This window comes from Triturus cristatus, chromosome 12, assembly GCF_964204655.1.
Source record: "Triturus cristatus chromosome 12, aTriCri1.1, whole genome shotgun sequence".
NCBI lineage: Eukaryota > Metazoa > Chordata > Amphibia > Caudata > Salamandridae > Triturus > Triturus cristatus.
The window spans coordinates 22,394,587-22,421,797 of NC_140595.1; the positions used below are offsets into that span (position 1 = coordinate 22,394,587).

Below are 27,211 nucleotides of genomic sequence, written 5' to 3' on the forward strand. Positions count from 1 at the left end.
CTGCACTCATAATAACCAAACAGCACTTATGCCACTCGCCATGAACTCACACCGTTCTCCTTCCACTTACTCTGTGTTCACATGAGCACACCGCTCACCCTGCACTCACAGTGACCACTCTGCACCCACAATGTACTTGTGCTGTTCACCCTGTACCTCCCCCTGCCATCACACGAGCACACTACTCAACCTGCACTCATGTGACACTTCACTCACCTGTCCCACTCACTGCTCAATCTGCAATCTCACTTAAACAAGCCCATCACTAACCACACATTCATTCATCCCACTCTGCGCCTACATCCGCACCCAAATTCATATGGTCACCTCACTCCCCCAGCAGTCACTCCTATCACCCTACTCTCACACTGTTGCAACGCTCACTCTGCACTCATGTGGGCATTGGCATAGCCAATAGGTCTCGCCTTTGGGACCTTATAAGTGTTTAGTTATCCAGCACAATATCCTTGGTGCAACAACATCAACTGTTGCATGACAGAAACACTTATAAGGTCCCAAAGGCGAGACTTATTGCCTATGCCAATGCTTGTTTTTAATTCTTATCCTGTGTCGCGCTGTCATGGCTGCCTGCCCCGTGCTTCTTCACGATCACTTCCCCTTTAAAAAGGGTCCTCAAACCGAACACCGTCCAAGCATCGGAAGACCGGCATTGATGTTTTTACAGCATTTAAAGTTTCCTTACCAATTAAACCATGCTGTGCATTCGAATTTCCCCTCGGCCTGAACGTGCTAAACCATGATTGATTTGTTTAAACCTACATCACACTAAATAAGCACTGTGCGTTCATATGGTGTATTTTGACAGTTTATGCAATATCACTCGTGCTTGATAATTTTCACCAAAATATGCTTCTGTCACTCTGATTTCATCCAATTGAAACAGTTTAACAGGTGTTAAACGTGTCTGCCACGTCATGCAAAACCTTAGCTGGCAGTCTGAGTAAGGAACGTTGTAGTGTAAAAATACTCTGGCACGCTTACAGCTCGGGAAAAGGAGCATTTGTTTGCCTCTGAGCACAGAATGTAGGCCTGACATGCCTCATCATGGTGAAAACTGTTGTCATGTTCGTTCAGTGCAATGCTCATTGCAGTCGGATATGCATTCATGAGGACTCAGGGCAGGGGCTTTTCCAGAGCACCTCTCAGAATGCCGAGTGATGTCGTGCATTGATTTCGCCCTTTCAAGGCTAGCGTGTCTGTCTACTCACGCATGTTCAAGCTGTCAGAAAGCATTGACTGCCTGGGTTGCACCCGGAATGTTAAAACATTTTGAGATGCGCAGGCTACAGCTGCGGGTCGGTTTTCCGTTCCTCCTTGGCTGTCGTTCGCAGTATGTCAGGCGCGGTTGTGTCAGTTGTGCATCCGTGTGTGCTTGTACAGAGCAGTTTGAAAACTTTTTTGTCCCACCAGTGGGGAGGGTGGTTGGGTTTGTGATGCTTTCGCTACAGTTGGCGGTTGGCGCTTTTGCCACCTCTCTTCTTCCCATGCCTCCTGCCTCCCTCCCATGGGTGCTTTATTCCTGCTTCTTCTTGTTTACACTTCTAACTAAAAACGTTTTGAAGGCTCTACGTTTAATAGCAGTCCCAATTTTTATTTTTTTAAATCAGCACTCGCCCTTTGGGCCATGAAAAAGTATTTTAAATATAGTAACATATTTGCTGGCCTTTGTCCGCAGCTTGTGTGATAATTGGTTAATTCCCTGCCGCAACACCCCTTTTGCCGTCTCTGTAGTTAGGCTGTCCCATTGCCGAGACCGATTGGCTAAGCCTATGCTTGTTATTAGATTGTGTGGGCTTTACTTCCTCTTCATCTGTTTGTCCCTCCTCTGAGGCATTGACGCTTTACTTGTATGCTTTCCCTGCTCACTTTTGAAGCACTGTTTTCCTTTTACTTAAGCACTCCATAGGAGTGCATGTATTTTAGAGATGTCTTCTCTTCCTCTCTCCGCTGCCAGGGCCGGGTTAGTAAGATGGGCGCTCAGGCAATCAACGATTGGGCTAATATCTGAGCTGCAGATGTGGGTCGATTTTTTGGCCAGCGTGGTCGCCGATTTAGGTTGTAACTATACTGTTCAGATGCAGCCAGCTGCCCAGTGGGTCCCGAGCACCCTTTCTGGGGGCAGTTGGGCCTTTATTACCTCCCTTTTACCAATGGGGCAGAGGGGTCATTCTCAGTCTCTGGCTGGGCCGGCCCATTAATGAATGCAGACTGAGCAGGGGCGGGGCCTGAGCAGAAGTGGCCTCACTTATATTCAGGTGGGGTCACCAGTGTGAACTAATCCGTGCACAAAGACTCCTTGCAGCATTTGCATTTTTTTTATCTCATAAGAAGAAAAAAATGCTTTTGCATTACTTCTGATTGTTTTTTATTTACTGATCCAACTCTGTTAGAAATGGGATTTCTGGTTGGCTGAGGCTTGCGCCAAAGTCAGGCAGAAACCACCACTCTAGTCAGGGCAAGGAAGTTACACGCCAAAGATAACCCCTGCTCACCCCCTTGGTAGCTTGGCACGAGCAGACAGGCTTATCCCTGAGGCGATGTGTAAAGCGTTTGCGCGCGCACCCAGCAACAACACCCAAGGCCCACCACAAAGGAAACTCCACACAAGGTATTATATAAAAATAACCTTTGTATTATACACAACACATTAGATAAAAACACACACTTTACAATGTGCCAACAGGCACGGGCAGAATTTACAAGGGATTATATATACAGGGGACAGGGCCACATGGACCACTGTCAGGAATTAGCACTTTGTAGGAATAATATTTGAGAACATAGCACACAATCACTGTAGCACTAAAAATAGAACATGTAGCACACAACCAGTAACTACTGGTATCAGAACGTACCACCTACGCAACCCTAACCACCTTTAGGAATACCACGCAGGGAACTAGGACCTCACTAGTACCACCTGTACTAAGGAGAAAACAACCACCTAAGTATCACTCTACCTGTAGGGGTCTAAGCACATAAACACATGATGCATAACATTCAGAGGTGTAAAGCAAAGCACATGACGCATAAACACATTCAGAGGTGCAGAAAAGGTACAATGGCGCCAAAACTCACATTAGCCACTACTGTGGCAGTCCCTGGGTCAACTGGCCTAGTAGGGGCAAGGACGCCCTGCGTCCAGAAAAGTCAGGGCGCGCCGGCGCAGGCTGCGCAAGCCAGAACACCGAGGCCACAACCTAAACGTTGCAGTTGCCCACTAAGTGCTGGGCAACTGGAGAGATGCAGTGGCACCACTGTGCCTTGTTAAACAAATCTGGCGGGGGGGGTTGGAGCCTCTCCTGGGCTCTAACCACGCAAAATGCCCCCTAGAGCCTCGCAGGCTCCAAACAACTCTGTGGGGCAAGGTGGGAGTGGCCCGCTGCCATCTGGGGCCACTCAATCACAAGAGAAATGCCCCCGTCGTTGGAGCGCCCTGAGCGCTCTGAACATTCATGCCCCCTGAGCCTCGCAGGCTCTACAACAAGAATGCGCCCCTTCGTTGGAGCGCACCAGCGCTCAAAGAAAACAATGCGGGGTGTTGGAGCCCCACGAGCGCTCTGAAGTATTATGCCCCCACGATGGAGTCCCTCTGGACTCTTGAAACAATGCCCCCTTGGACGTTGGAGTCCCGCTCGGGGGACTCAGCAGGGTAAACGAAGTCCCCCTGAGCCTTGCTGGCTCCGAAACCACTGGGGGGTGGGGGCGCGTTGCAGGCTCGTCAGAGTGTGAGCCCCGTTGGAGCGCACCAGCGCTCAAAGACACACCGGCTGCCCCGGGCACCCTCCCGCACTCACCGGGCTCTTGGTCCTGCACGATGCTCCTCCTCGACTTCTCGCAGGGGAAACGGCTGCCGGGCTGCACACGGGGCCTCTTCCTCGTCGCTGGGGATCCGGGAGCCGGGACTTCCTGCTTCCGCTCAGCGTCAGGATGACGTGACGGTTGGAGTCCCGGTTGCCAGGCAACCCCGTGGTTTCCCCAGAGTCCGCGTCACTTCCCTTTTCTGCGGCTCGGGCCGCGGCGGTGATGCGGTGACAATGAGGGGTAGGCTCCCTCGTCTTTTATCATACGAGCGGGGTGGGCACCCGCTCGAGGTCGCAATAATGCGGGGTGGGCACCCGCCAACCAAATAACTAAATAAGCGGGGTAGGCACCCGCGTAGTACACGGCAACGACAGCGGGGTGGGCTCCCGCTGTAAAAATAATGAATTAAGCGGGGCAAATGCCGGGTGGGCACCGGCCTCCAGAAATACAGCGCTCCTAGCGCTACTGCCAACAATGAAAGCGCCCTAGAAGAGCTGGGGGTCCAAATAAAGCGCTCCTAGCGCTATAAGCCAACGAAAAGCGCTCCCAGCGCCTAGGCATACAAAAAAAACACCACAAAGTCCAGCAGAGTTCTTCCCTGCATGCAGCAGGGCAGGGGTGGGGGGCAAGGCTGGACCCAGAGCCAGCTCACTGGGCCTCCAGGCAGGGAGGTAGTCCAAGTGGCGGTCCTCTGGTCCAGCAGCAGCAGCAGCAGCCCCCCTCAGGTAAGATCCTGGCAGAGAACAGTTTCTGTGGGGACACAGCCCCATTTTTATACAGGCAAACCCTTTGTTCTGGGTTCAGGGTGAGGGGGAAAACCAGTCGCAGCTGGTTGGGGAGCACCCTTGATGTGCTCAGCCCCTCACTCTATTCACTGGCAGGGCTAGGGTCGTCAGTCGCACCACAGGTGGCGGGGCCAGCATTGTGTGTGGAAAACCCTGTCCTATTCAGGACCCAGGTGTACTCCTCCCACCCATCTAGCTGCTGATCTCCCCATTCACCACTGGGTGACTCATCCTGACTCTGGGGAATCCCTAGCCCGTCACATGACATGACCAGCCAATCACGCGACAGACACACTGCACACAGAAGTGCCCACTTCTAGAAGTGGCACTTCCACACTAGGTACATACACGCCGCACACATCATCGCGCAGCATTCACTCCCACGAGTCCGCACATACCAAACTCGGGCCTGCACACCCCACGCATCAGGAACTACTAGGGACACATACATTCCCCATGCATTCCTATGGGAGGGCAGGCCTATCTCACCACATGCATTCAGAGCACGCACGCACTTTACCCTGGGACACAGGGAAAGTGCGCAGAAACCAAACAATCACCACACCAAGTCACCAGTAAAAATCAAAAAAGTTCAGGGGTGAACCTGCCAGAAGGGCCAAGTCCAACACAACCCCCTTCCAGCCAAAACGCAGGGCAGCCCAATCACCACCGTGATGGACTTCCCTGCTTGGGGCGATAGAACACGGACGCGGGCCCGCAACTGCAGGGACACCCTCCGGTTCTACGCCACGGCGAACCCATGGAATTCTTTCTAACACCACTGTCTGGACCAACTGGGCTACCCCACTGGTACTCCCAAGTTGTCCGCGGCCAAGACCAGGCCCTAGGCCACCCAGGTGCCACTGGTCTTTGCCTAACCACAGAGTGGGGGGTAGTAACCCCTGGCACATAGCGGCCATTCTCCACTCTTCCTCTCTGAAAGACAGGACTAGACTGCCACTGGTTCTCCAGCCTAGGGTCTACACCCTCAGGCGGACCAGGAGTCTCAGGGAAGGCTCTCCTCCCCCTACCTCTTCTCCTAGGGTTCCTCCTCCTCTGGCGAGGGGTACACCTAGAACGCCATTCCAACCCAGGGTTTAACCCCTCAGGTTGTACCGGGGGCAGAGGTGGGCTCTCCCACCCTCTGCACCCCCTTCCAGAACCCTGCTCCCTACCAACTGGGGCGGTACCTCTGGAAGAAGAACTGGTCGGGACGCTGATTACAGACGTCCCACCCTTCAGGTCAGGCTGATCCCGAACCTGGCCTTCCAACCTCCGGCCTAGAACCTTTGGTGGAATAATTGCCTGGCACTCCAGGACTTCTGGGGATCTCCCCTCCATCCCCCTGAGGCTATCAAATGACACGTATGTCGAGCGACTGTCTGTCTGGTGCTGATATCCCGTCCCCTGTCCACCTGACAGTGCGCGGAGATCCCCCAGAACAGAAGTGGTGTCACCCTGGTCACTACACGGGAACCTAGCCCAACTGGGAAGTCCCTGACCCACCGGCTCTTCCACTGGGGAACTCATCCCCCAATCACTCACGCTGGACTCCTGTACCCTCCCTACCGGAGCGGTACCGCCAGACTCCAGAACCACAGGAGCCCTGGTTACAGGTGCCCCAGGTCCTCCACTCACTAAGAGATCTTCCTCAAGTGGACTAACAGGACAGCCTAGGTCCCCAACTTGGTGTTCCCTCATGAAACCATCCAAGTCCTGAGGCAGGGTTTCGGGCGTCTGGGGACCCTCGGTCACCCCCTCACTCCTGCTCCACTGAGCCAGGCAGCGAGCCCCTACACCCTCCTCGCTATCCTGGGACCTAGCTGGGCTACACTGAGCCTCCTCCACCACGCTGGGCTGGAGGATCTCTGACCCACTATTGTTGGAATCACTCACTAATGACACTAGAGAACCTCTGGCCCTTTCCCAGCGGTCTGCTTCCTCTGCAAGTTCAAATGGACAAAAAGAGTTATACCTCAACAGGTGTTGGCGCAACCCTGGAGAACAACTACTGAGCATCTGCTCCTTGATAATCATATTTAGTACTCCATCCAAATCCTGCTCCGGGTTAAACACCAACCAGTCCACCAGGGCATCATGACATTCCTCCACAGCCTCCTCCCAAGACTGGTGAGACAGCTTCTTACTGCCCCTGAACTTCAACCTACATTCCTCCTCTCGGGAACAAGGTACCACACTCGGGGAACTGGGACTGGGACTCTCTATACTGCACTTTATATTGCTGCCCCCCCTGGACTCCACCCTCACTGGGAATCCAGAAAACTACCACTGCGCTCAGGGGACAGGGAAAGGGATGAGGCGCTATCTTCTACGCTGGACCCAGCAAGGGACTCCCTACCTACGGGGTCCTCACTCTCTACTGGCGTCCAGGTACTGTCATCTTCTTCTGAGTCTTCAGGGCTCCCCACAGACACACCACCCTCCAGGTGTGAGGCCCGGGCCCTTTCTTCCTCACTGCGCTCACGTTTCCATTCATCTGCCTGCCATCCAATCATGTAGTTCCTCAATTCGTACACAGTGTCTGACTCGCTCACCCCTATGTTTCTCTCTCTACAGAACCTTTCCAACTCCTGCATACTGTAATAAACTAGATCACTGAGATCAAAAGCAGGCTCCATTCTGGCAGACGTTCTAGAGAAAAGATCACACAGGGAACCTAGGGGTCTGAGTTTAACAGGAGTACACACTTCACAAAAAGATTCAGCAAGCTCTCTAACCCAGAGAACTCACACTCACTTGCTAGTGCCACTCACCACTCATCCACACACAACCCTCCCCTCGGACTGGTAAGGCAGTTTCTACCACCCCTGATTCCTCAACCTGACCACCACGTGACACAGGTACCAACTCTGGGCGCAGGGCGGGGGACAAATGTACAGGACACTATTACGCTGCCACCACTGGATCCCACCCTCTGGTGAATCCAGAAACACAATGCACTAAGGGGGATGATCTACCCTCCCGAGCTAGGGACACCTAACTTACAGTGCACAAAAACACATTTCCAAAGAAATGACAATTAAAAACAAACTTAGAACAATAATCCCTATACCATGTGATTTATCTAAATGCAGAGTTTTGTAGTGTGGCCAGTTGCCGCTGCGGTACAGCGCAAACGCAAGTCCAAATCCCACCGCTGATCACCAATGTTAGAAATGGGATTTCTGGTTGGCTGAGGCTTGCGCCAAAGTCAGGCAGAAACCACCACTCTAGTCAGGGCAAGGAAGTTACACGCCAAAGATAACCCCTGCTCACCCCCTTGGTAGCTTGGCACGAGCAGACAGGCTTATCCCTGAGGCGATGTGTAAAGCGTTTGCGCGCGCACCCAGCAACAATACCCAAGGCCCACCACAAAGGAAACTCCACACAAGGTATTATATAAAAATAACCTTTGTATTATACACAACACATTAGATAAAAACACACACTTTACAATGTGCCAACAGGCACGGGCAGAATTTACAAGGGATTATATATACAGGGGACAGGGCCACATGGACCACTGTCAGGAATTAGCACTTTGTAGGAATAATATTTGAGAACATAGCACACAATCACTGTAGCACTAAAAATAGAACATGTAGCACACAACCAGTAACTACTGGTATCAGAACGTACCACCTACGCAACCCTAACCACCTTTAGGAATACCACGCAGGGAACTAGGACCTCACTAGTACCACCTGTACTAAGGAGAAAACAACCACCTAAGTATCACTCTACCTGTAGGGGTCTAAGCACATAAACACATGATGCATAACATTCAGAGGTGTAAAGCAAAGCACATGACGCATAAACACATTCAGAGGTGCAGAAAAGGTACAATGGCGCCAAAACTCACATTAGCCACTACTGTGGCAGTCCCTGGGCCAACTGGCCTAGTAGGGGCAAGGACGCCCTGCGTCCAGAAAAGTCAGGGCGCGCAGGCTGCGCAAGCCAGAACACCGAGGCCACAACCTAAACGTTGCAGTTGCCCACTAAGTGCTGGGCAACTGGAGAGATGCAGTGGCACCACTGTGCCTTGTTAAACAAATCTGGCGGGGGGGGTTGGAGCCTCTCCTAGGCTCTAACCACGCAAAATGCCCCCTAGAGCCTCGCAGGCTCCAAACAACTCTGTGGGGCAAGGTGGGAGTGGCCCGCTGCCATCTGGGGCCACTCAATCACAAGAGAAATGCCCCCGTCGTTGGAGCGCCCTGAGCGCTCTGAACATTCATGCCCCCTGAGCCTCGCAGGCTCTACAACAAGAATGCGCCCCTTCGTTGGAGCGCACCAGCGCTCAAAGAAAACAATGCGGGGTGTTGGAGCCCCACGAGCGCTCTGAAGTATTATGCCCCCACGATGGAGTCCCTCTGGACTCTTGAAACAATGCCCCCTTGGACGTTGGAGTCCCGCTCGGGGGACTCAGCAGGGTAAACGAAGTCCCCCTGAGCCTTGCTGGCTCCGAAACCACTGGGGGGGGCGCGTTGCAGGCTCGTCAGAGTGTGAGCCCCGTTGGAGCGCACCAGCGCTCAAAGACACACCGGCTGCCCCGGGCACCCTCCCGCACTCACCGGGCTCTTGGTCCTGCACGATGCTCCTCCTCGACTTCTCGCAGGGGAAACGGCTGCCGGGCTGCACACGGGGCCTCTTCCTCGTCGCTGGGGATCCGGGAGCCGGGACTTCCTGCTTCCGCTCAGCGTCAGGATGACGTGGCGGTTGGAGTCCCGGTTGCCAGGCAACCCCGTGGTTTCCCCAGAGTCCGCGTCACTTCCCTTTTCTGCGGCTCGGGCCGCGGCGGTGATGCGGTGACAATGAGGGGTAGGCTCCCTCGTCTTTTATCATACGAGCGGGGTGGGCACCCGCTCGAGGTCGCAATAATGCGGGGTGGGCACCCGCCAACCAAATAACTAAATAAGCGGGGTAGGCACCCGCGTAGTACACGGCAACGACAGCGGGGTGGGCTCCCGCTGTAAAAATAATGAATTAAGCGGGGCAAATGCCGGGTGGGCACCGGCCTCCAGAAATACAGCGCTCCTAGCGCTACTGCCAACAATGAAAGCGCCCTAGAAGCGCTGGGGGTCCAAATAAAGCGCTCCTAGCGCTATAAGCCAACGAAAAGCGCTCCCAGCGCCTAGGCATACAAAAAAAAACCACAAAGTCCAGCAGAGTTCTTCCCTGCATGCAGCAGGGCAGGGGTGGGGGGCAAGGCTGGACCCAGAGCCAGCTCACTGGGCCTCCAGGCAGGGAGGTAGTCCAAGTGGCGGTCCTCTGGTCCAGCAGCAGCAGCCCCCCTCAGGTAAGATCCTGGCAGAGAACAGTTTCTGTGGGGACACAGCCCCATTTTTATACAGGCAAACCCTTTGTTCTGGGTTCAGGGTGAGGGGGAAAACCAGTCGCAGCTGGTTGGGGAGCACCCTTGATGTGCTCAGCCCCTCACTCTATTCACTGGCAGGGCTAGGGTCGTCAGTCGCACCACAGGGGGCGGGGCCAGCATTGTGTGTGGAAAACACTGTCCTATTCAGGACCCAGGTGTACTCCTCCCACCCATCTAGCTGCTGATCTCCCCATTTACCACTGGGTGACTCATCCTGACTCTGGGGAATCCCTAGCCCGTCACATGACATGACCAGCCAATCACGCGACAGACACACTGCACACAGAAGTGCCCACTTCTAGAAGTGGCACTTCCACACTAGGTACATACACGCCGCACACATCATCGCGCAGCATTCACTCCCACGAGTCCGCACATACCAAACTCGGGCCTGCACACCCCACGCATCAGGAACTACTAGGGACACATACATTCCCCATGCATTCCTATGGGAGGGCAGGCCTATCTCACCACATGCATTCAGAGCGCGCACGCACTTTACCCTGGGACACAGGGAAAGTGATTGATTTGTTTAAACCTACATCACACTAAATAAGCACTGTGCGTTCATATGGTGTATTTTGACAGTTTATGCCATATCACTCGTGCTTGATAATTTTCACCAAAATATGCTTCTGTCACTCTGATTTCATCCAATTGAAACAGTTTAACAGGTGTTAAACGTGTCTGCCACGTCATGCAAAACCTTAGCTCGCAGTCTGAGTAAGGAACATTGTAGTGTAAAAGTACTCTTGCCCGCTTACAGCTCGGGAAAAGGAGCATTTGTTTGCCTCTGAGCACAGAATGTAGGCCTGACATGCCTCATCATGGTGAAAACTGTTGTCATGTTCGTTCAGTGCAATGCTCATTGCAGTCGGATATGCATTCATGAGGACTCAGGGCAGGGGCTTTTCCAGAGCACCTCTCAGAATGCCGAGTGATGTCGTGCATTGATTTCGCCCTTTCAAGGCTAGCGTGTCTGTCTACTCACGCATGTTCAAGCTGTCAGAAAGCATTGACTGCCTGGGTTGCACCCGGAATGTTAAAACATTTTGAGATGCGCAGGCTACAGCTGCGGGTCGGTTTTCCGTTCCTCATTGGCTGTCGTTCGCAGTATGTCAGGCGCGGTTGTGTCAGTTGTGCATCCGTGTGTGCTTGTACAGAGCAGTTTGAAAACTTTTTTGTCCCACCAGTGGGGAGGGTGGTTGGGTTTGTGATGCTTTCGCTACAGTTGGCGGTTGGCGCTTTTCCCACCTCTCTTCTTCCCATGCCTCCTGCCTCCCTCCCATGGGTGCTTTATTCCTGCTTCTTCTTGTTTACACTTCTAACTAAAAACGTTTTGAAGGCTCTACGTTTAATAGCAGTCCCAATTTTTATTTTTTTAAATCAGCACTCGCCCTTTGGGGCATGAAAAAGTATTTTAAATATAGTAACATATTTGCTAGCCTTTGTCCGCAGCTTGTGTGATAATTGGTTAATTCCCTGCCGCAACACCCCTTTTGCCGTCTCTGTAGTTAGGCTGTCCCATTGCCGAGACCGATTGGCTAAGCCTATGCTTGTTATTAGATTGTGTGGGCTTTACTTCCTCTTCATCTGTTTGTCCCTCCTCTGAGGCATTGACGCTTTACTTGTATGCTTTCCCTGCTCACTTTTGAAGCACTGTTTTCCTTTTACTTAAGCACTCCATAGGAGTGCATGTATTTTAGAGATGTCTTCTCTTCCTCTCTCCGCTGCCAGGGCCGGGTTAGTAAGATGGGCGCTCGGGCAATCAACGATTGGGCTAATATCTGAGCTGCAGATGTGGGTCGATTTTTTGGCCAGCGTGGTCGCCGATTTAGGTTGTAACTATACTGTTCAGATGCAGCCAGCTGCCCAGTGGGTCCCGAGCACCCTTTCTGGGGGCAGTTGGGCCTTTATTACCTCCCTTTTACCAATGGGGCAGAGGGGTCATTCTCAGTCTCTGGCTGGGCCGGCCCATTAATGAATGCAGACTGAGCAGGGGCGGGGCCTGAGCAGAAGTGGCCTCACTTATATTCAGGTGGGGTCACCAGTGTGAACTAATCCGTGCACAAAGACTCCTTGCAGCATTTGCATTTTTTTTATCTCATAAGAAGAAAAAAATGCTTTTGCATTACTTCTGATTGTTTTTTATTTACTGATCCAACTCAAATCAATAAAAACAAGCATTTGCAATGCAATCGGTCTTGCCTTTTGGACCGTATATATATTTAGCTATGCAGCACATTAGCCTGGGTGCTGAAACATCTACTGCTCTTTAAGATGGAGGGAAAGTAAGCACCAAAGTGCATGACACACCAAGAACGGGAACACTTGGAGAGAAATATTACCTTTACGCTAGAAATGGAAAATTCCAAAGCTCTGTTTTTATTATCAAATCAGGGCCGTTGTTGGTCATATCAATGAAAATACAAGATTTGAAAAAAGTATTGTCTACGGGTGCTGATGAAAGACAATTTCTATGGACTGGAATGTAGAGAATGCTAAAGTGATTCTGGTATTTTACTGACCTCTGCTGGTCGTTTTCTATCAAGAATGTTAAATAGTGGCAGTTGCCAGAAAAATTAAAAAATAACGTCGATCAGCAGAAAGCAATTCTGGTATTTTACTGACCTCTACTGGTTGTTTTCGATCAAGACAGTTAAATAGAGGTAGTTGAACAAGCAGAAAGCAATTCTGGTATTTTACTGACCTCTACTGGTTGTTTTCTATCAAGACAGTTAAATAGAGGCAGTTGAAGAAGCAGAAAGCAATTCTGGTATTTTACTGACCTCTACTGGTTGTTTTCTATCAAGACAGTTAAATAGAGGCAGTTGAATGGGAAAAAAAGTCCCTAAGCAGAAGCAGACAAGTCCCAGGGCTGATCTCCTAAGCCCACACAGTACGTACACATATAAGTATATACTAAAGTATAAACAAGAGCTCTTGAATGCTCGACCTAAAAAGCGCTGGGGTATTTTTGTCGGTGAGCATGAGTTTTGCGCGTGCCCACAAAATGACAGAGGCCGAAGCGCCATAGAGCCTTTTTGTGTATACTGTTGAGCCACGCTGCACAACATCGGGAAGCGGTCCATCATTAGTAAACACCATTAGCACATTCCAATGCTTGTTTTTATTGCACGCCCTGTCCTCTTGTAGTGTGAATGCACAGGTTCTGCGACCCTGAGCTCATGGCCATGTTTTTCTCCTAGACGAAGTAATATTTCTGTCAAAGCGAAAGTGTTCTCAGGTCACTGTACAAAGACAGCGGCTGCTGTGCGACCTTGAGAAAGATACACCGTTAATGCAAACTGGTTTCCCAGAATCCTTGGTGCTGGCGGCTAAAAACACCAGCATTTTGGTGAACTGGAGCGAACTCTGCCGCACCCGCCAACACGTGGCTGTGCCTTGAAAGGATCCACCCATGACACGAAGGCACACTCAAACGATGAAAAATGTAGGCCAAAGCGGAGGAAACAGAAAGTGCAGGGCTGCTGGGAACTTTACAGGGACTTCTGTCACCATGGTAACAGCCTGGCAGAAATTTTCCACTCGCATCACAACAGCAGGCTGCGTGCAGCGGATGCCAGCAGGCAGGGGCGCAGTAATGATTGTGTCACAAACACGAAAACTGGGGCACACAGTCACATGCTCGAGTCGGGTGTTATGGGGCCAAGAAGCGAACAAGAAAGCCAGTTTGACAGGACCAACAGCGGCCTTGAAAGTGCCTCGAGTGCCTCATCTTTAACCCCCCCCCCCATTCAGTCAATCTGGATTCTGTACAAGTGCCTTAACACCCGGCTTCTAGGAGCTTCAGTGGGAGGCGATGACAGAAACATGCAGCGCAAAAGTACCACGTGGAAAAATACATTGTCGCCACAAGTGCTCGCGATGCGTAATTTACGGATTGGGGGGGGTTGACCACCTTAAGAGCACAGTGGGTTTTGCGCACGCATTTCCCTCGGTTGAATGTTGGCGCTAAACTGGGTGCAAATACCGCTAGGCCTCATTCCATCTCTGCCACCCGGGTCCAAAGACGCCCTGGGTGACTCACCTACTACCGAGGTTATGTTTAGAGGCCTAGCCTCATCATTTGAAAAGAATTCAAGATGAACACCCCGGTGTTGTGTATGAGCCGAGGAGCTTGGAGGAATGACCTGCTTACCCTAGTGAAATGTAAATCAAAAAGCTATATATATAGCTCTGTGGTGCACGTGAGCACAAAACATCTAGGTCTCAGCTTTGAAAGTTAAATAAAACTGATTTTAGGGCATCAAAATAAAACGAAAGTGAATTTCTGGGTAATTGTGGTCGTTTGCGACATAAGTGCAGGATTTCAATAGCCATTAAGGTCTTAATACCCCACCCACCTCCTCAGCCGTGGAAGTGGGGCGAACCTTTGCCCAGGACCTGAGGTGGCGCCTCATGACCATGGCAGGAGAAGGGGTCAGTGCCCAATCCCAAAGATTCAACAAGTAAGGAAAGCTGGACACCAGGGGACCTGGCACTGCCCTGCAGGGGTCGGCGCCCACTCCCAAAGATGCAACAAGCAAGGAATGCTTGGCACCAGGGGACGTGGCACTGCCCTGCAGGGGTCGGCGCCCACTCCCAAAGATGCAACAAGCAAGGAAAGCTTGGAACCAGGGGACGTGGCAGTGCAATGCAGGGGTCGGCGGCCACTCCCAAAGATGCAACAAGCAAGGAAAGCTTGGAACCAGGGGACGTGGCACTGCCCTGCAGGGGTCGGCGCCCACTCCCAAGGATGCAACAAGCAAGGAAAGCTTGGAACCAGGGGACGTGGCAGTGCAATGCAGGGGATCGGCGCCCACTCCCAAGGATGCAACAAGCAAGGAAAGCTTGGCACCAGGGGACCTGGCACTGCGATGCAGGCGTCAGCGCCCACTCCCAAGGATGCAACAAGCAAGGAAAGCTTGGAACCAGGGGACGTGGCACTGCCCTGCAGGGGTCGGCGCCCACTCCCAAGGATGCAACAAGCAAGGAAAGCTTGGAACCAGGGGACGTGGCAGTGCAATGCAGGGGTCGGCGGCCACTCCCAAAGATGCAACAAGCAAGGAAAGCTTGGAACCAGGGGACGTGGCAGTGCAATGCAGGGGATCGGCACCCACTCCCAAGGATGCAACAAGCAAGGAAAGCTTGGCACCAGGGGACCTGGCACTGCGATGCAGGGGTCAGCACCCACTCCCAAGGATGCAACAAGCAAGTAAAGCTTGGAACAAGGGGACGTGGCACTGCCCTGCAGGGGTCGGCGGCCACTCCCAAAGATGCAACAAGCAAGGAAAGCTTGGCACCAGGGGACGTGGCACTGCCCTGCAGGGGTCGGCGCCCACTCCAAAGGATGCAACAAGTAAGGAAAGCTTGGCACCAGGGGACGTGGCACTGCGATGCAGGGGTCATCCGCGCCCGCTCCCAAGGATGCAACAAGCAAGGAATGCTTGGCACAAGGGGACGTGGCACTGTGCTGCGGGGGTCGGCGCTCACTCGCAAGGAAAGCTTGGCACCAGGGGACGTGGCACTGCGCTGTAGCGGTCAGCGCCCACTCTAAAGGATGCAACAAGTAAGGAAAGCTTGCCACCAGGGGACATGGCACTGCGATGCAGGGGTAATCCGCGCCCACTCCCAAGGATGCAACAAGTAAGGAAGGCTTGACACCAGGGGACGTGGCACTGTGCTGCAGGGGTCATCCGTCCCCACTCCTAAGGAAGCAACAAGCAAGGAAAGCTTGGCACCAGGTGTGGTACTGTGATGCAGTGGTTGGCGCCCACTCCCAAGGATGCAACAAGCAAGGAATGCTTGGCACAAGGGGACGTGGCACTGTGCTGCGGGGGTCGGTGCTCACTCGCAAGGAAAGCTTGGCACCAGGGGAGGTGGCACTGCCTTGCAGCGGTCAGCGCCCACTCCAAAGGATGCAACAAATAAGGAAAACTTGGCACCAGGGGACGTGGCACTGCGATGCAGGGGTCAGTGCCCACTCCCAAGGAAGCAATAAGCAAGGAAAGCTGGGCACAAGAGGACGTGGCACTGTGCTGCAGGGGTCAGTGCCCACTCCCAAGGAAGCAATAAGCAAGGAAAGCTTGGCAACACATGACTTGGGACTGTGATGCAGGGGTCGTCGCCCACTCCCAAGGATGCCACAAGCAATGAATGCTTGGCACCAGGGGATGTGGCACTGTGCTGCAGAGGTCGGCGCCCACTCCCAAGGATGCAACAAGCAAGGAAAGCTTGGCACAAGGGGACGTGGCACTGTGCTGCGGGGGTCGGCGCTCACTCGCAAGGAAAGCTTGGCACCAGGGGACGTGGCACTGCCCTGTAGCGGTCAGCGCCCACTCTAAAGGATGCAACATTAAGGAAAGCTTGGCACCAGGGGACCTGGCACTGCGATGCAGGGGTCAGCGCCCACTCCCAAGGATGCAACAAGCAAGGAAAGCTTGGAACCAGGGGACGTGGCACTGCCCTGCAGGGGTCGGCGGCCACTCCCAAAGATGCAACAAGCAAGGAAAGGTTGGCACCAGGGGACGTGGCACTGCCCTGCAGGGGTCGGCGCCCACTCCCAAGGATGCAACAAGCAAGGAATGCTTGGCACAAGGGGACGTGGCACTGTGCTGCGGGGGTCGGTGCTCACTTGCAAGGAAAGCTTGGCACCAGGGGAGGTGGCACTGCCCTGCAGCGGTCAGCGCCCACTCCAAAGGATGCAACAAGTAAGGAAAACTTGGCACCAGGGGACGTGGCACTGCGATGCAGGGGTCAGTGCCCACTCCCAAGGAAGCAATAAGCAAGGAAAGCTTGGCAACACATGACTTGGGACTGTGATGCAGGGGTCGTCGCCCACTCCCAAGGATGCCACAAGCAATGAATGCTTGGCACCAGGGGATGTGGCACTGTCCTGCAGAGGTCGGCTTCCACTCCCAAGGATGCAACAAGCAAGGAAAGCTTGGCACCAGGGAACGTGGGACTGTGATGCAGGGGTCGTCGCCCACTCCCAAGGATGCAACAAGCAAGGAATGTTTGGCACCAGGGGATGTGGCACTGTGCTGCAGAGGTCGGCGCCCACTCCCAAGGATGCAACAAGCAAGCAAAGCTTGGCACCAGGGAACGTGGCACTGTGCTGCAGGGGTCATCCGTCCCCACTCCTAAGGAAGCAACAAGCAAGGAAAGCTTGGCACCAGGGAACGTGGCACTGTGCTGCAGGGGTCATCCGTCCCCACTCCTAAGGAAGCAACAAGCAAGGAAAGCTTGGCACCAGGTGTGGTACTGTGATGCAGGGGTTGGCGCCCACTCCCAAGGATGCAACAAGCAAGGAATGCTTGGCACAAGGGGACGTGGCACTGTGATACAGGGATCGGCGCCCACTCCCAAGGATGCAACAAGCAAGGAATGCTTGGCACCAGGGGACGTGGCACTGTGCTGCAGGGGTCGGCGCCCACTCCCAAGGATGCAACAAGCAAGGAAGGCTTGGCATCAGGGGATGTGACACTGTGCTGCGGGGGTCAATGCCCACTCCTAAGGATGCAACAAGCAAGGAAAGCTTGGCAACAGTTGATGTGGGGCTGTGATGCAGGGATCGGCGCCCACTCCCAAGGATGCAATAAGCCAGGAAAGTTTGGCGCTAGGTGATGTGGCGCTATGCTGCAGGGGTCGGCGCCCACTCCCATGGATGCAACAAGTAAGGAAGGCTTGACACCAGGGAACGTGGCACTGTGGTGCAGTTGTCATCCACTCCCTCTCCCCCAAGGATGCAACAAGTAAGGAAAGCTTGGCACTCGGGGATGTGGCACTGTGCTGCAGGGGTCAATGCCCACTCCCAAGGATGCAACAAGCAAGAAAAGCTTGGCAACAGGTGACGTGGGACTGTGATGCAGGGGTCGGCGCCCACTCCCAAGGATGCAACCAGCAAGGAATGCTTGGCACCAGGGGATGTGGCACTGTGCTGCAGGGGTTGGCGCCCATTCCCAGGGATGCAACAAGCAAGGAAAGCTTGGCACCAGGGGACGTGGCACTGTGATACGGGGTCGGCACCACCTCCCATAGATGTAACAAGCAAGGAAGGCGTGGCACCAGGGGATGTGACACAGTGCTGCAGGGGTCGATGCCCACTCGCAAGCATGCAATAAGCAAGGAAAGCTTGGCACCTGGGGACGTGGCACTGTGCTGCGGGGGTCAATGCCCACTCCTAAGGATGCAACAAGCAAGGAAGGCTTGACACCTGGGGGCGTGGCACTGCTGCGGGGGTCGGCGCCCACTCCCAAAGATGCAGCAAGGAAGACTTGGCACCAGGGGACGAGGCACTGTGCTGCAGGTGTCGGCGCCCAATCCCAAGGATGCAACAAGCAAGGAAGGCTTGACACCAGGGTACGTGACACCAGGGGATGTGGCACTGTGCTGCAGTTGTCATCCACGCCCTGTCCCCCAATGATGCAACAAGTAAGGAAAGCTTGGCACCAGAGGATGTGTCACTGTGCTGCGGGGGTCAGCACCCACTCCCAAGGATGCAACAAGCAAGGAAGGCTTGACACCAGGGGACGTGGCACTGTGCTGCAGTTGTCATCCACTCCCTCTCCCCCAAGGATGCTTGGCACTCGGGGATGTGGCACTGTGCTGCAGGGGTCAATGCCCACTCCCAAGGATGCAACAAGCAAGAAAAGCTTGGCAACAGGTGACGTGGGACTGTGATGCAGGGGTCAGCGCCCACTCCCAAGGATGCAACAAGCAAGGAAGGCGTGGCACCAGGGGATGTGGTACTGTGCTGCAGGGGTCGATGCCCACTCGCAAGGATGCACTAAGCAAGGAAAGTTTGGCACCTGGGGACGTGGCACTGTGCTGCGGGGGTCAATGCCCACTCCTAAGGATGCAACAAGCAAGGAAAGCTTGGCAACAGTTGATGTGGGGCTGTGATGCAGGGATCGGCGCCCACTCCCAAGGATGCAACAAGCAAGGAACGCTTGGCACCAGGGGACGTGGCACTGTGCTGCAGGGGTCAATGCCCACTCCCAAGGATGCCACAAGCAATGAATGCTTGGCACCAGGGGATGTGTCACTGTGCTGCGGGGGTCAGCACCCACTCCCAAGGATGCAACAAGCAAGGAAGGCTTGACACCAGGGGACGTGGCACTGTGCTGCAGTTGTCATCCACACCCTCACCCTGAAGGATGCAACAAGTAAGGAAAGCTTGGCACTAGGGGACATGGCACTGTGCTGCAGAGGTCATTGCCCACTCCCAAGGACGCACACGCAAGGAAAGCTTGGCACCAAGGAAGGTGGCTCTGTTCTGCATTTCAGAAGCCCTCATCGAGCTGGAGAGGCGGTTAGGGGCGAGCAGTGTCATATACACATCACTAATTGCATGACCCTCCCCTCAGTGCTAGGAGGCTCTGGACCTCAATCTCTTGTGTACTGCCCGGCTGCGATGGTGCAGAGAAGAGCTGGCTCATAAAACTCCACTGAGTGCCCCACAGCCCTAGAAAACAGGAGAAGCTTAACCACAATTATTATAAATGTGCTATGACAGACGGAGAGAACACATTGAGACAGGGGAGACGCGGGCACCCAGGCTGATAAACAGGGTCAGACTGATTTGCATTTGGCCATGTCTGAACTGGGGTGGCAGAGTGGGCTAAAGAACGGTGATGGATCAAACCCAGATCTGTTGACTGGGTGTGTGTGTTTGATTGGTTCTGATGCTCCGTCCATCACCACCCCCTTTTGTACCGATAAATAGACACGTCAGGGTCTGAGTGGGCAGAGAAAACACTTACGTTGGAGGAGGGGAAATGCATTCTCCTCTAGGACACACAAAATAATAACACTGGGCCAGGAAATTCCTTAAGTGGTATACTCTCTCCCTCTCACAAACACACACAGGACACCACCGGTGCAACAGGGATATGCCCTGGGACTTCACTAAGTGAGAGAGAGAGTGCTTGAGTGGAGAGAAGGCCACGGATGTATCATTTCCGGGTCAATCCGGAAGTCTGCATCAACTCTTGATGTGACTGTGCGCATGGCATTCTGCCCATGAGTTCAGGTGCCGCCCCACCCTTTTCGAGGGTAATAAACAGCACGGTGAGGAAAACACAGAGAGGGCAGGGGGGCTGCTGGCCCTTTTCCTGACACTGCAGTATGGCGGCCATCATTAGCACTAAGCATTATTTCTGCTGCTGCACGCGGGAGGGGCTGCCAAGAAGGTTGCATTGGCAGCAACCGCGTCTGAACTGCCAGAGGTATGGAGCTCTGCGCTAGTGCTAGCTCTCACGGGCTTGAATAGACGCGTAGAGCGTACCATAGTCTGGCTTCACAGCACTATAATCTCTGTGAAGGGATAGACCCACGTGGAATCTGATTCATTCATAGCACTGTGCATCATAGTACTGGCATGATTCTGTTTCAATAAATGAACGGACAGCCTGACTGTAAACAAGACTCACAAAACAAACTACTCGAGGCCACAAGCCAGACATGGGGTGATTGAGAGAGGTGGAAAGAGAACATGACCACACGAGCTTCCGTAACAGTGGTTCTTCCAGAACGTGGGATTCACAGTACAGGTGGGAATTCCACTACAATTGGTGGCAGCGGCGGGATCCCGACACATGCCCGCGCGGGCAACAGAAGCAAAGTTACGAATGCTTTTCACTGAGGTGTTCAGCCCCCTGGGCTCGCGCCTGATCTTTCGGTTGCACACAGCTCTCTGCAGCAGGCGCTAAACCTGCCTCGCTTTCTCACCAGTTCCATGTCTGCAGCTTCATCTGGCGTGCAGGCGCTGTGCAGGCAGAGACAGGAGATGGCACTGAAAGTGCAGACTCCTTTGCACAGAGGGTGGGAGGGTAGGGGCCACCAACCTCAGCGCAGTGGGCACCAGGGCAAACCGGGCACCTCTGTGCCAGCTGTACAGACACATGAAAACCAGCAGGCACCGTGCCCCATGCATGAAACCCGTCTCTCCTGTCATAAATGTAATCATCATTTTGAAAAGATAGCGCTTCTGTGCGCGGAGTGGGTACTGTTGATTTCATGGCGCTCTTTCTTTTTATCTGAAAGCATCTTATGGGAGGGCCTCACCTGGACCAGGCCTTGGATTTACAGGGGAAAAAAACACAGATGCAACGTCTTGATGCCATGAGGAAGAAGCAATACAATGAGATGTTGGCATCGCACGGTGCCCCCTTGCCAAGGAACCCAGCAGCCCATGCAGTCGGCATGAATTCCCTGCGCATCAGGCCCCCGGGGCCCCTGAATAGACATGTGTCCTTTTTATAACACTCGTCTTCCTCGTCTGTGTTCCCGCCTCTCCTGTGTGCATCTTTCGTTTAGATAAGGCCCTGCGGACGAGCAGTCCTTCTAATCCAGGCACCCACTCAACCAAATGAGAGGGGGCGTGGCCTCCCTTCTGTGTCAATACATGAGGGACCATTATGTAGCTGAGGACAATAACTTAGCCCACTGATAAATCAGTATTCTTACCCCCGAACCGCACAGCCTCAGAAAGATGAAGAGCTATTCAGTCCATGATCCGGGTTAGCGATTGTAACGTGCACTTTACTACCAGCAGTTCTCAGGAGCAGGCGCTCAACCCTAGAGCTACCTTAGCATCTGTTCAGGTGAGATGGCACACCATGAATTCAGGGGGCATCAGTGGCAGGAAGGTATCCGAGTGCCGCGCGGGCATGTTAAACCGCCCACGTACCATGATGTAGCTTAGCATACAACACACCACTGTGTAACACAACACTGAAAACACGTGACCTCACAACAGCCTTTACCACCAGGGCTACCAGCTCGAGTCTCTCCTCTTCCCCAGTGCGTATCCCTCGTGCCATGGTGCAGAATGGAAAGAGGCAGGGCAGCAGCTTAACACACACTTCCGTAGCAGGTGCATGAACCCACCTGCGTATGGGCTGACGACCCGCAGGCTTCCCTCCCTCCCCATCGCCCCAATATCCCCTCGTGCCGTGCTGCAGGGGCATTAACCCACTTGGCTATCTGCGGAGGACGCACAGGCAACCCCCTCCATCAATGGCTGCATACCATGCAGCACGTGCATTTATCCGCCCGGCTATCTGCTGCGCATGCGCGCGCTCCCTTCTCTCTCCACCCCCCCCCCCCCCAGTGTCTCTGCACACCGTGCAGCGGGTGACACAAGAGAGGGTCCCCGCAGGCCCGAATGTGAGGAGAAGGAGGCAGGGGGAAACGAGGATTGAAACAACAGATACTTCTCCCTAATCAGCAATTGAATGTCGGGTCTTACATCCAAAATAAACATGGAGTTGTCCCACAAACAAATGATTTTCAAATTGTTACCACGAAGGGAGAGAAGGGAGAGGTAAAAAGAAGGCGCCCTCTTTCCTGCTTGACTTGTATGTGTAATTCATGGAGTGAGCGCTGTATTGTAATTTGGTGTGTCTATGCATTTGTTGTTGTGGTTTATTGTCCAGTTGTTTCATCTGTATTTGTTTTGTGTCTTGTCATGTTTTTCTAATTCATTGCCATATTATGTCATTTGTCTGTTTTTCATGTTAGTGGGGCTCCTTTTACAAATTGATGTATTAAAACATATATTGATGTATATTCTTGCTATGTACATATGTGATACCAAAAATGACTTTATAAAATGATTTGTACTTTTGATAATAACATATAAACATCATTTGTTTGTGGGCTAACTATATGTTTATTTTGGATGTGGGACCTGACGTTCAATTACTGATTAGGGAGAAGTATTTGTTGTTTCAATCCTTACCGTGCAGCAGGTGCCTGAACCCACCAGGCTCTCCCCCGAGGATCCTCGGGCTCTTCTCTCGCCCTCCGCTTCCACAGTATCGCCGCATACCGTGCAGCAGGTGCTTTAACACGCTGGGCTATCTGTTGAGGATGCGCACGCTCTGTCCCCTCCCCTCTTTCCCACAATGCATATAATTGTTCAAGGAATCAAAGCCATGGCCAGCAGTTTACAACGCACTTCTGTATTAGGTGCATGAACCCAACTGCGTATCTGCAGATGATCCGTAGGTTATTCTCCTCCCCTTGCCCCAATGTCCCCTCATACCGTACATTAACCCACTGGGCTATCTGCTGAGGATCCGCGGACTCTCCTCTTCCTCAATAGCCTTGCATATGTGCAGCACGTGCATGAACCCACTGAGCTATCTGCAGAGGATCCCTGGACTCTCCTCTTCCTCAATAGCCCTGCATATGTGCAGCACGTGCATGAACCTACTGAGCTATCTGCTGCGAATCCCTGGACTCTCCTCTTCCTCAATAGCCCTGCATATGTGCAGCACGTGCATGAACCCACTGAGCTATCTGCTGAGGATCCGCGGACTCTCCTCGTCCCAAACATACCTGTATACCGTGCTGCACGTGCATGAACCCACTGGGATCTCTGCTGAAGAGCCGCAGGCTCCCCAGTATCCCTGCAGCGCTGAGTGCGGAGGGTCTGGGCAGCGCCGCGTTATTAATAATAAATAGAGGCGCTTGGCTCCCCCTGCAGAAGCGGCCGATGCATCGTGCGGGGCCTGCTGGTGAGTGTAGCCCCTCCCCTTCCAGGACACATCTCCTCTGCAGCCTCAGATAAGACGCCTTGGCTTGCATCAATACATAAACACATCATGTCAAAACATGCACACAGCGCCCAGTGGTACCCAGAATGAGGTACCACGCAGCGCTGCGTGGTACCCGGGGAAAGGTACCCTAGCTCTTACCTCATTTATTAGCAGAATTACCAGCTGCGGGGGGTCCGAGCGAGGGGGCGCCAGGTGATGGATTCAAGGTGAGGGGCAGGTATGGGGTGGGACAGCCAATCCAGACGCCTGGAATCTGCTGCGGGCTGCGCTGGGCCCTACTGCAGGGGTGCTGCAGGCGTGTGTGCAGCGGGGAGCTGCAGCCGCTGTCCCGGGTCAGCAGGTGAGATGCGCAGCAGCCTCTGCAGGTCTCTCCCCTCTCTCCTCTTCTTATCTTCTGTAGCCAGGGAGAATCCCTGCCGGAGGGGGCGGGCTCATGGAGAGTGCCAGGGACGAGGCCCAATCACAAACATGTTGTCATGGCCGGCTTCCAGGCAACGAAGAACATATGCAGGGAGTTTATGGCACCCCTGCCCCCGCCTGTGGCAGGTGAGCAGAGCTATGTGCCCAGCTGCCCGGAGGGTTTGATTAATGCACTGAACATTTTTAAAATTTAAATGTGGGATTGCTCATCTCAAACACCTCTTGGGTGTAGTCATTAAAAACAAAATTATTCGACCCGCCCTATGATGGTGCAATGTAGAGATCTTTTAGAGGCAATATGTGTGAATAAGAATGATATGTTCTTTTGTATAGCGCTTTACTACCATGTATATGATCCGTAGCGCTTAGGCTAACTGCATTTTTCGCAGATCTGTGGTGGATGCAGTCTGTTGCCAGGGGCCCCGTTCCGTATTTTTTCCATGAGTTATTCTGGACAGTGCCCGGCTGCGGGCTGAGTCAAGGCTGGAGTACGGTGGAAAGTGCCTCGCGGCGCTAGATTCAATGATTAAGCGTGGCGCCGAAGCGCTTGCCGCACGCTCCATAAACCCTGTAGAGTGTGTGGTTGGAAGCAGAGATCGAAGTGGGCAGGGGAGCGGAGAGACGACGTTCCCAAACTTTATCAATTTGATCAAAACAGTTCCCACTCTTTCTATTTAAAACAAGCATTGGCAAAGCCAATAGGTCTAGCAATGGCTTTGTTTTTTTTAATTTCCTGATACGAGTTGGCTTTGTAAATTATATTTAAAAAAGTTGCCACAAAAGCCTTTTTTGTGGGCAGTAGTAACGCAGAGGACTTATGTGGTTATCTGGTAATATATTCTTTAATTTGATTCTGAGGCCCTCACTATACGCTCCCGCTCTGACACTTGCTGCTGGCCATGTTACACTTGCCAGCAGCGGAAGGTCTGTGCACACCGCAGTCTGCCACCGCATGTGATTCCACTCAATTTGAAAGGTATGCTCCTAACGTTTTTGAAAATTAAGCCCTATAACTATGGTGGCCCCTCTACGCCATGTCACCACAGACACTGTTTCTAGTCCTGTGCTTCTCACACTTAAATAACGGATATCACGTGTTAGTTTAATTAGGTCCACTGACACTAAGACTACAGTACCCAGAATGCATTACGTTGTCATACACAAGCTTAGTCCTGGAATTTGACAGTAATGACACAGAGTGAGGTTTTCACATTGGCTATGAACTAAGTCGCAAAGTGTAAAGTAGGCTGCGACCTAAACTGGGGCAACTTTGGTGATTCCAGATGATCGTAAATTAGGTGTTGTAGGAAGGTGGAATCTGACTGCATGGTTGCCCCCATTTTTTCCTGGTGTTTTGCTGCTTTTCGACTTAGTCTGGCTGGGATCCTGCTCTTAAGGACCCCAGTCTAGCTGCTTTCCCCTTTAAATTGATTGCATGTACTTTAGGTACACCACAGATTGGATTCTGGGGTACCCTTATGAGTCCCTAGTATATGGTATACTATGCACCCAGGGCATAGGTACCCCAGAGGCCTCCCAGGGGCTGCAGCATGTATTATGCCACCCCGGGGAAGCCATTTAAAATGACACAACAGGTCTGCTACAGCAGCCTGGGTAAGGTGGTGCCTGCACCCCTTACTTAGATATAGGTTCCCTATCTCTCTCCATATCACTGCACATATAAACCTATCAGTCTCCCCTATGGCAGGCCTTATCATTCCTGAAGGCAGGGTGCTGGGTTTTATGTGAGAGGGTGCCCATGCATGAGCAGAGCCCCTCTGCATCCTTCGGAACCTTTATTCCTGGGTTGATTGTGATGCAGCCAACCATATACTCTTAAGTGCATTATAACCTCGCGGTAAATGCTAACTTTAAAATGGCTGCATGGAAACATGCTGTGTTTGGTGTCAAACACCTTGGAATCATACCTCCACACCAGTAACTGGTGTGGGAGGTATGATTCCACCCTACTAGAGGGGGAAACATGGCACCACCGGTATACCCGGTACCAGCTTAACAGAACCCTGACATCACAAAACGGATGCTGCCAGGCACAGACACAAGTCTTCCCTCCTGCTGCTGGACGAATCTCCGGCAGGGGTGGCTGGACAATAGGTTTCCTGTCACAGGGAGGTGTGACCACCTCCCAGACAGGCTTTAGTGTATTGGTGCTGGGTGGGCGCACTCCAAGAGTCCTTTGAAGTCTGCACTGGGGACACATTTGGTGACCTTGTGCATAGTCCAGCTCAAACTGGTAGCAGGGGCTGCCAGCCCCTGCTCTGGCGTGAAACTGGACAAAGGATATGGGTATAGCAACCCCTCTGTCCTGACCCTCCCATAAGTGGGTCCCCAGAGTTTGTCCCACCCCTTCCTTGGATATAAAGTAGGAACCCCTTACTACAGGACTTTAGATTTACCTGGACTAAACTCTGCTACAGAATCCCAGAACTTCAACTATCTACACGACGTTGAATGACCGAAGAATCTCCCTTGGAGTAAAGGAGTTACTCCCCTGATTGGCAGGCACCAAAGACACATCTGTCCGGTTTGCATCTCCGAAGCTCCTGAGGACTCCGAAGAATATTGCAACACAGGAGGTGGGTTCCCGTAGTCTCTAAGGTCGATCTGTGCGCTCAGCAACTCTGAGGCCTGTATCCCTCGTGGAGACCGTGCAACCCGAACCCCTGGACACCACGACCATTTGCAGAAGCATCAGCTTTGAGGCGACCTCTGAGGCTGAGCTTTGGGTTACTTGTAGCCCTGACCCCGAGCAGCAATTCCACCGAAGATTGCCGGCCCACACTCCACGAGTGTTCCGTGAGCTGGCCCTTTGTGTTTTCTCTCAAGGTCCCTTCGCGATCCCTGGTCCGTCGACCTGTGGGTCCCCAAGAAGGCATCTTTAACTTTAATTGGGCTTCCCTGGTTGCTCCAGACGTGCCCTGACTCTCCATCGCTTGGGGAGTCTCCAGGACGTTGCTGGTCCACACCGAAGCATCTTTTCTCTGACCGTGTGTGTTGCAGTTGCCAAGGCTGGTTGGGGTTCCATCTGAACACTGACCCCCCAGAACTCGACATCCTTCATGGGACAGTTCGCATCCAGATCCTGGTCATCGTCAACATCTCCTGGTCCCCGTGGCTGCAGAATCAAGCTTCACCTCTTCGCACCTGAAGCATTGGTGGGCATTCGTCTATGGTCCGCCTGGTCACTGGCAAGTGAACCAGACTGTCCCCTCTGC

At 53.0% G+C, this 27,211-nt stretch overlaps 1 protein-coding gene across 1 annotated transcript in view; it reads right to left on the minus strand.

Moving 5' to 3' along the window:
- ABHD8 (abhydrolase domain containing 8) overlaps positions 1 to 23,948 on the minus strand; it is an 80,751-nt gene extending 56,803 nt beyond the window's left edge. The window contains exon 1 of the mRNA XM_085639015.1: positions 23,694 to 23,948. The gene's annotated coding sequence lies outside the window, so the exon portion shown is untranslated. The remainder of the gene's footprint in view (positions 1 to 23,693) is intronic.
- Positions 23,949 to 27,211: the final 3,263 nt, after the last annotated feature.